Source organism: Phocoena sinus, chromosome 3 (genome assembly GCF_008692025.1).
Source record: "Phocoena sinus isolate mPhoSin1 chromosome 3, mPhoSin1.pri, whole genome shotgun sequence".
NCBI classification, from domain to species: domain Eukaryota; kingdom Metazoa; phylum Chordata; class Mammalia; order Artiodactyla; family Phocoenidae; genus Phocoena; species Phocoena sinus.
Window position 1 is genome coordinate 13,524,044 of NC_045765.1, and position 9,440 is coordinate 13,533,483.

The 9,440-nt window shown below is 46.2% G+C and overlaps 1 pseudogene; it reads left to right on the top strand.

The window, feature by feature from the left end:
• Positions 1–6,091: 6,091 nt before the first annotated feature.
• On the top strand, positions 6,092–6,741 carry LOC116752016 (annotated as a pseudogene).
• Positions 6,742–9,440: the final 2,699 nt, after the last annotated feature.

The window sequence follows — 9,440 nt, forward strand, 5'->3', positions numbered from 1 at the left end:
GTTATTATTTGATCATCTGTTTTGGACCGTCAGCAGCTTTGGGGCAGGCCTGTGCCTGGGTCTTATCTGTGGTGCCCTGAATGCACCCACCCCCCAGAGGATCAGAAAGTCCTTGTTAATTAAAATGAACAATTCGCTCTATACACTCACACACTCTCTCACACACATTCACATACAGACCCATCTCTCTAACTAGGAAACTTCTGTTCGTCCTTCAAAGCTCAGATCAGATGCCTCCCTCCTCCAAGAAACCCTCTTGGACTCCTAGACAGAGCCCCAGACCTAGTCCTGCATCAAGACTTCTATGTGGTATACACGATGGAATATTACTCAGCCATAGAAAGGAATGACATTGGGTCATTTGTAGAGACATGGATGGACCTAGAGAGTATCATATAGAGTGAAGTAAGTCAGAAAGAGAAAAACGAGTATCGTATATTAACACATATATGTGGAATCTAGAAAAATGGTACAGATGACTTTATTTGCAAAGCAGAAATAGAGACACAGACATGGATAACAAACATATGGACACCAAGGGGGAAAGGGGTGGCGTGGGAGGAATTGGGAGATTGGGATTGACACATATACATTATTGATACTATGTGTAAATTAGACAACTGATGGGAACATACTGTGTAGCACAGGAAACTCTACTTAATGCACTGTGGTGTTCTAAATGGGAGGGATATCCAAAAGGGAGGGGCTATATGTTTAGGTATGGTGGATTCATTTTGCTGTGCAGTAGAAGTTAACACAACATTGTAAAGCAACTATACGCCAATAAAAATTAATTTAAAAAAACCCAGACCTATATTTTAAAAAAAAAGACTTCTATGTGGTATGGAGTGCAGGTAGTGAGGCTTCTGTGTTTCCTGCCTGAGGCCGCAGAGGGAGTGAGATAAAGGGACTGGGCAGTGGGCAGCACTGCTGGAGAGTGTGAGGGGTGAGATCTAGAGTTCCCAGCACCTCTCTGCCCCCTCCTGATTCCTTCACTGTCCCTTAAGCCAGCTTCCTTTTCTCTGTCATGGTGAGAACAACTCCCTTGCAACCCCGCCCCCAGCCCCATGCTCCAAGGATACTGGTTTGTCCCCACGTTCAGGAGCTAAGAAAGCTCAAACTAGACCCCTCCCCAACTCAGTTCTCCGTCAGCCTTCCTCATCTCATCCCCGCCCCATGTCCTGGCTGTGCAGACTCTTTCCTCTTATGATAAAAGTAGGGTATCATAATTGCATCTTGAAGAATGTCAGTGATGATTAAAGGACACTAGGTAGATCATGGAATACTGTTCATTGATCGAGTACCACATGAGGGACACCACACTGAGCACTGGACACGCAGCATCTCACTTAAGCCTCCCTGAACCCTAAGAGGTAGCGGACTGTTTTTATTCTCATTTTATAGAAAAGGAACCTGAGGCCCAGAGTGACCCGCATGGGGTCATCCAGCTTGTGAGTGACAGAGCTGGCACTCGACCCAGCTGACTCTAGAACAGAGCTGGAGAGAAGTCCTAAGACCCCACCTCCCACCATGCTTTCCTGCCCCCCAACTCCCATCCTCTGACTATCTCAGGCTGAGTCATCAGAGGTCAGCTCTCTCCACTCCTGATGTCCCCCCAGGAGACCCTGGAACCAGCCTCATCGCCAGGTGGTGTGGCTAATTCCAGGCCTGACACCACCGGCTCCAAAAAGGAATCCCTCCCCTAGGAGATGCTGGCTCGCTCCATGGCCTTGTAGGGTAGACCCTTGTCCCTGGAATGGCCTCTTGCTCAGGGAGCTCCCAGAGGTGGAATCTGATGCCGGGGAGGGGAGAAGGCAGCTAGGAATGGTGTTAGAGCCCAGCTGTGCCCCCTGCCCTGTAACCTTAGCACTGGAGTTATGCTCTCTCTGTGTATCTGCCCCAGGGACACCCCAGAATTCCTGGCCAGGACTGGAAGGGTCATCTGGGGTTCCTGGCCCCTGGGGACTCTGGTCCAGCTGTCCAGGCTGCGTGGCCTGGGGCATGAGGTGGATGAAGCCTGCCATTTATAGCTCAGAAGGAGTGGGCTGCTCTCCTGCACCGTCATTCTCCAACTGGGGACTTCTGAGAACTGGGGTGGGGGAAGAGCTCTGTGTTGCCATCAGGCCACCTCACAGCCCTGAGACTCAGGGTCACTTATTGAGCACCTACTACATGCCAGGCACTGTGCAGTCTTCGGAGACATGTTGCTAGACATGACTCAGCCCAGTGGGGAGAGACAACCAATACCTGCAAACCCCTGTGGAATTTGTTAGGATAAGGCAAACTGCTGTCTTAGGTTGGGATCCCCCAGAAGCAGACCATGAGACAAAAATTCGAGAGCAGGTAATTTATTTGGGAAGCTACCCAAAGAGACACAGGTAGCGGGTGGGGAAGTGAGAAGCGTTACCACTCTGGAAGTCTGGAGCACAGTGCCACCAGGGACCTCTGGGGGGCAGCAGAGAGCATGCCCTTCAGAGTTTGAGGACCTGAGGGGTGAAGGAGCTGTGGTATTTATCTACCAATTCCCATCCTTGTCGGTTGAAGGCTGATCCTGGGGGGTGTTGATATAGGGCCACCACCAGCTTCAGCAGCTGGAGAAAGACACCCCCGCACCCCACCATGCATAGGTGCTGGAAGAAGAAAGCCCTTGGTATAGGGGGACCTGATTAATTTGGGGTGGAAGTCAGGGAAGGCTTCCCTGAGGAGGTGGCAATTGAGGTGAGGGCTGAAGGAGGACTGTAAGGGGGTTGCCTCTCCCCCCCCTCCAAATCTCTCCTGGAGTTTGAGGCATGCAGAGAGACCAAGGGGCCAGAGTGAATTTACCGAGTACTGGAGGAAAAGAGCAAAGATGGTCTCAGCTTGCATCCTATGGAGTCTTACTCACTGAATAATAATATGACAAGGATGATGACCGAAATGGCACTGGCTAAAGATGACCCAGAGCATCAACAGATGTGCTGAGCCGGTCACGTGCAGCATGTGGGCAAGGGGTGGGTGGGGATGGGGAACTCGACCCTTCACTGAGAACCTTGTGCAGTGTGTACTTGGAGTACCCTCAGCAGGAAAGTTGCTTATCAAGGTCACACAGCTGGCACTGTGCCAAAGCTAAGATTTGAACCTGAATCTGTCTGATTTCCCCCGACCCTGAAACCACCACTGCTCCAGCCCTGCTGCCCTGTTTATTAAGAATCACCAGGGAAGGAGCCAGTGTGGGGAGGAGGGAGCAAAGGGCCCCGTGTTCTCCCCAAATTCTCTGAGGCGGACTCCAAGGGAACTGTGTGGATTACAGACCTTGCCCACAAATACTGAAAAAGAGGCATGACCACAAGCTTTATGGCATCATCATAATAATTAATAATAATTATGGTTAACACTGACATTTCCCTCAATCTGCCTGCGCTGTTCTAAATGCCTCACATATATAAGCTCATATATTAATTTTCACAGTAACCCTATGAGATGGGGCTATTATTATTCCCATTTTACAGCAGGAGAAACTGGAGCACAGAGAGGTCAAGAAACTTGCTCAAGGCCACACAGCTGAAAATGGCAAAATCAAGATTTGAACTCAGGCTGTCTGACTCCAGAGTTAACACCCTGAACCTCTGTACTATGCCCTGAACAGCCTCATCTGCTTGACCTCCAGCCCAAATTACCTTTGCAGATGACAGCCGCTTCCCATCGGGTGTCAGAGCTACCACTACTGAGAGATGATTCTCTGTGAGTCCCGGGTGTTTCCATACAGCTCACAAGCAGGGATGTGAACAGCTTTCGTTCTGGCTGTCTTTTCAAGAATGTTTGTGCAGCAAGCAGCCCCGGAAGATAGAGAGAATTTCTTGCTCTGAGGCAGAGGGCAGGTTTGTTTGCTGTCCATGTAACAAAGTTAATGCTTCCCTCTGAGATAAATGTTTGTTCACAGTCCACTAGAAAAGACAGGAGTTTCCGAGCTCAGAGTTACTCAGCTGTGGTGCAAACCCAACGTGCACCTGCATTGTCCCCGTGGCATTTGAGAGGAACCAGCAAAAACATGAAGTTCATACTGCCTGCTGTGCTGTGAGTACTAAAGTCCTTTGTCTCTGACCCTGGAGTCTCGTATCTTCTGCCAGCATCCGTGAAACTGGCAGGTTAAATTGTCAGCTTACAGGTAAAGTCTCAGACCCTTCACAGTCCTAGATAGCTATTTGCTCGCTCCGTGATGCTACCTGTCACCAAGATGTCTCACCAGGGATCCTGGATTTAACCTGTTTAGGTTCCGAACACCTCTGCTGCTGCCTTTCTGACCTGGTGCAGAGTGGAACGTGAAGCATGACATGACGTGAAGCATGTCATTCTTTCAGGTTGATTTCTCAACCTTGGCACTGTTGACATTTTGGACTGGATCATTCTTTATAGTATAAGGCTGTCCTGTGCACTGTAGGATGTTGAGCGACATCCCTGGACACTACTCACTAGATGCCATTAGCACCCCACCCCCAGTCATGACAACGGAAAATGTTTCCATACATTGTCAGTGCCCCCTGGTGTGTGGCCTAAATCATCCTCCTTGTTGAGAACCACTCCTTTTAGGAAGGACCAACCGCTTAGGCAACAAAAAAAGCTGGCTTCTTTGTCTTAGGGAGTCTATTTTTCAGAGAGATCCTTCTCCACTCCCAAATTATCAATATATAGAAATGATTCCTAGATTACTCTCAGTATGAACACTGGCGTGTTGGAAGTCTTGTGACTTTGGACCAATGAATGAGTTAACAAGCAAATGATAAAAAGTAACAACACCACCGTACACCCATGTTCATGGCAGCATTATTCACAATAGCTAAAAGGTGGAAGCAAACCAAATGGCCTTTGGTGGACGAATGGATAAACAAAATGTGGTTCATCCACACAATGGAATATTATTCAGTCTTAAAAAGGAAGGACCTTCTGACACAAGCTGCAATGTGGGTGAAACTTGAGGACATTATGCTAAATGAAATACACCAGTCACAAAAAAGACAAATATTGTATGATTCGTCTTATATGAGGTCCCTAGAGTAGTCAAATTCACAGAGACAGAAGAAAGTAGAAAGGTGGGTGCAAGCGGCTGAGGGGTGGAAATGGGGAGTAAGTGTTTAATGGGGACAGAGTCCCCATTTTGCGAGATGAAATGCTACTTAACTATACACTGAAAAAAGATTAAGATGGTAAATTTTATGTTATGTGTATTTTACCACAATTTTTAAAAAGTAACAACACAACCAATAGCACCTGTTGAGTATTTACTATGCACGAGGCACCGAGTGTTTTTGATGCACTATCTCAGAGTTTACAAACTTCAGTTATCCACATGTCACCTCTACCCTTTTGACCATGTCTTACTTTGGGTTTCCCCAAAAGTAGACCCCCAAACAAGAGTTTGTGGGAGGTGGTTCCTGGAAGCCTGGTGAGAGAGTGGGGAAAGGAGACAGGGAGAGGAGGTATGTTCATGAGTGGCTACCGCTGCGGGCAACCAGGGGTTGGTTCCACTAGGGATCTTCTGAACACTTCTGACGTCTACTCTGAAGTCATCTTAGAGTCATCCAACTGAAAGGTCAGGAGGCTGGGGGTATTTGCCCACCAACTCTTGACCCTCAGAGATTGATGGCTACACCCTGGGCACTAACACCCTGCAGCTTCTGGTCTGCCACACGCGGGGCCAAGAACGCTCTGTATCAGAAGTTGTTGGCATGTGATGGGAACTGTCTGTAGGTGAACTACGGGTGTCTTGAAGGAATGTGGGGAGAGGTCACCAACAGTGGCTGCTAAAGCCATGTCTGTGTACCAAAGGTTCTATCATTTCCTTGATTTTTTTTCTTTAAATCTATCATTTAAAAAAATCTCAGGGGCCTCCCTTGTGGCGCAGTGGTTGAGTCCGCCTGCCGATGCAGGGGATGCGGGTTTGTGCCCCGGTCCGGGAAGATCCCACATGCCACGGAGCGGCTGGGCCTGTGAGCCATGGCCGCTGAGCCTGCGCGTCCGGAGCCTGTGCTCCACAACAGGAAAGGCCGTAACAGTGAGAGGCCCGCGTACCGCAAAAAAAAAAAATCAGGTGGGTTAGTCATTGTGAGCATCCACCATGGGGTACCATGGTCAGAACCAAAAAGTGCAGAAGGTGACAGTGCACCCCATCATTTTCAGATACTTGCAAAAGAGATCTCGGATTCAAGTCCGGCTTTATTTATTTTTTAGTATAAGTTTATATTTATTTATTTACTTTTGGCTGCATTGGGTCTTCGTTGCTGCGCATGGGGTTTCTCTAGTTGTGGCGAGCCGGGGCTACTCTTCATTGCGGTGCATGGGCTTCTCTTTGCGGTGGCTTCTCTTGTTGCGGAGCACGGGCTCTAGGAACGCGGGTTTCAGTAGCTGTGGCATGTGGGCTCAGTAGTTGTGGCTCGGGGGCTCTAGAGTGCGAGCTCTGTAGTTGTGGTGCACGGGCTTATTTGCTCTGCGGCATGTGGGATCTTCCCGGACCAGGGCTTGAACCCATGTCACCTGCATTGACAGGTGGATTCTTAACAACTGTGCTACCAGGGAAGTCCCTCAACTGTAGCTTTATGAGCAAGTGAGTACGCAGATAGAGTGTTGTATCATTGGTTTTAATGAGTACAGAAACCTTATATCAGATGATGCTGAGGGATTCATTCTAAAACAAAGTCAAGCATGATCCTGGGGCGGATCATGCTCAAAGGAGATAATATTACTCTGCTCCAAAGTGTCTCCAACTAGAATATTACTCAGCCATAAATGAGGCTAAATAATGCCATTTGCAGCAACAAGGGTGGACGTAGAGATGATCATACTAAGTGAAGTAAGTCAGAAAGAGAAAGACAAATACCATATGATATCACTTATATGTGGAATCTAAAATATGACACAAATGAACTTATCAGAAACAGACTCACAGATATAGAGAACAGACTGGTGGTTGCCAAGGGGGAAGAAGATGGGCGAGGGATAGATTGGGAGGGTTTTTTTTAAAAAACATCTTTATTGGAGTATAATTGCTTTACAATAGTGTATTAGTCTCTCTTTATAACAAAGTGAATCAGCTATACATATACATATATCCCCATATCCCCTCCCTCTTGCATCTGCCTCCCACCCTCCTTATCCCACCCCTCTAGGAGGTCACAAGGCACGGAGCTGATCTCCCTGTGCTATGCGGCTGCTTCCCACTAGCTATCTATTTCACATTTGGTAGTGTGTATATGTCCATGCCACTCTCTCACTTCGTCTCAGCTTACCCTTCCCCCTCCCCATGTCCTCAAGTCCATTCTCTACATCTGCGTCTCTATTCCCGTCCTGCCCCTAGGTTCTTCAGAACCATTTTTTTTTTAATTCCATATATATGTGAGAGCATACGGTATTCGTTTTCCTCTTTCTGACTTACTTCACTCTGTATGACAGACTCTAGGTCCATCCACCTCACTACAAATAACTCAATATCATTTCTTTTTATGGCTGAGTAAGATTCCATTGTATACATATGCCACATCTTCTTTATCCATTCATCTGTCGATGGACACTTAGGTTGATTCCATGTCCTGGCTATTGTAAATAGAGCTGCAATGAACATTGTGGTACATGACTTTTTTTGAATTATGGTTTTCTCAGGGTGTATACCCAGTAGTGGGATTGCTGGGTCGTATGGTAGTTTTATTTTTAGTTTTTTAAGGAACCTCCATACTGTTCTCCATAGTGGTTGTATCAATTTACATTCCCATCAACAGTGCAAGAGAGTTCCTTTTTCTCCACACCCTCTCCAGCATTTACTGTTTGTAGATTTTTGGATGATGGCCCTTCTGACCCCCTCATTGTAGTTTTGATTTGCATTTCTCTAATGATTAGTGATGTTGAGCATTCTTTCAAGTGTTTGTTGGCAATCTGTATACCTTCTTTGGAGAAATGTCTATTAGAATGGGAGTTTGGAGTTAGCAGATGCAAACTATTATATAGAGAATGGATAAACAGCAAGCTGTATAGCACAGGGAACTATATTCAATATCCTGTGATAAACCATAATGGAAAAGAATATGAAGAAGAATGTATATGTATAACTAAATCACTTTGCTCTACAGCAGAAATGAACACAGCATTGTAAATCAACTATACGTCAATAAAATTAAAGCAAAACAAAGTATCTTCAACTAGAACTTTTCGGCCATGGCACGTGAGTCGGTTCAGTCTAGTTCAAGATGCTGACAAACTTGAGGGCTGGTGCTTGAAAGACAGAATTTTGGTGCTTGAAAGAAGCTTTTCAAGGAGTTAAAGTGTATTTGAACATGTGATGATTGATATTTATAGAATAAAGGTTCTTGCTTTCTTTGTCCCTTTCATGGTGGTAGCAGGGTAAACTTTTGAGAAGGTACCAAATATCTAAGAACATATATCTGCCCCGAGAGAATTTCTGTAGAATTCAATTCCATTAGTTAACTTCCCTAGTGGTCCAGTGGTTAAGAATCCGCCTTCCAATGCAGGGGATGGGGTTCTATCCCCGGTTGGGGAACTAAGATCCCACGTGCCTCAGGACAACTAAGCCCACATGCCGCAACTACTGAGCCTGCATTTTCTAGAGCCCGCGCGTTCTAGAGAGCCCATGCACCACATCTAGAGAGCCTGTGCTCTGCAACTAGAGAAGCCCGCGCGCCACAATGAAGAGCCCGAGCACCGCAAAGGAAGATCCCGCATGCCGCAACGAAGATCCCGAGTGCAGCAACTAAGACCCGACAGGGCCATATAATAATAAAAAATGTTTTTTTAAAAATAAATACAATGAAATAGTTTTTCTACTAACTGGCCCCAGCCTGAAGCTTGCCACAGTAACTAGACTAGCTATTTACTCTACAACTATCCTAAGAGAACTGTCAACTGCTTTAATTTACAAAGATTATATTTAAATTCCATTCTTTTGACTATGTTAAAGATTGTATGTTTCAAAGCATCCTTTTAAAAACTTATTTCTTTGTGCTTACAATTTTTTTCTATAGTAGATCATTTTATTGATTAAATTTAACCCCTTCAACAGAAAACAGATCAGTGCATTCCTAAGGATCAGGGAAGAGTTTGTTGAATAGGATTTTGGGGTGGGGGGAATATTGCCTGCCGTATCAGTAAACGAAGGATGTCAGTCTTCAGTGCTTGCAGCCCTCCGACGTGAGCCGGTGAGCCCTGAGGGAACTAAGGAAGGAAAGATTACCTGCCATCTAGCAGCCATCAGACTGCAGCCCCTCCCCACAGTGAGCCCTGTGGTAACTCAGGATGTGAAAACATTGGATATTGGCCCCAGATAACGGAGGTGCATATCAAAATAATGACTTCAGTGAGCCCAGACTCTTGCATCTTCCCATACGTAGAAAAGCACTAAATTCCTTAACTTGACATATCTGGTTTTCTTTAATTAACAATAATCTTTCGATGTTCAGACT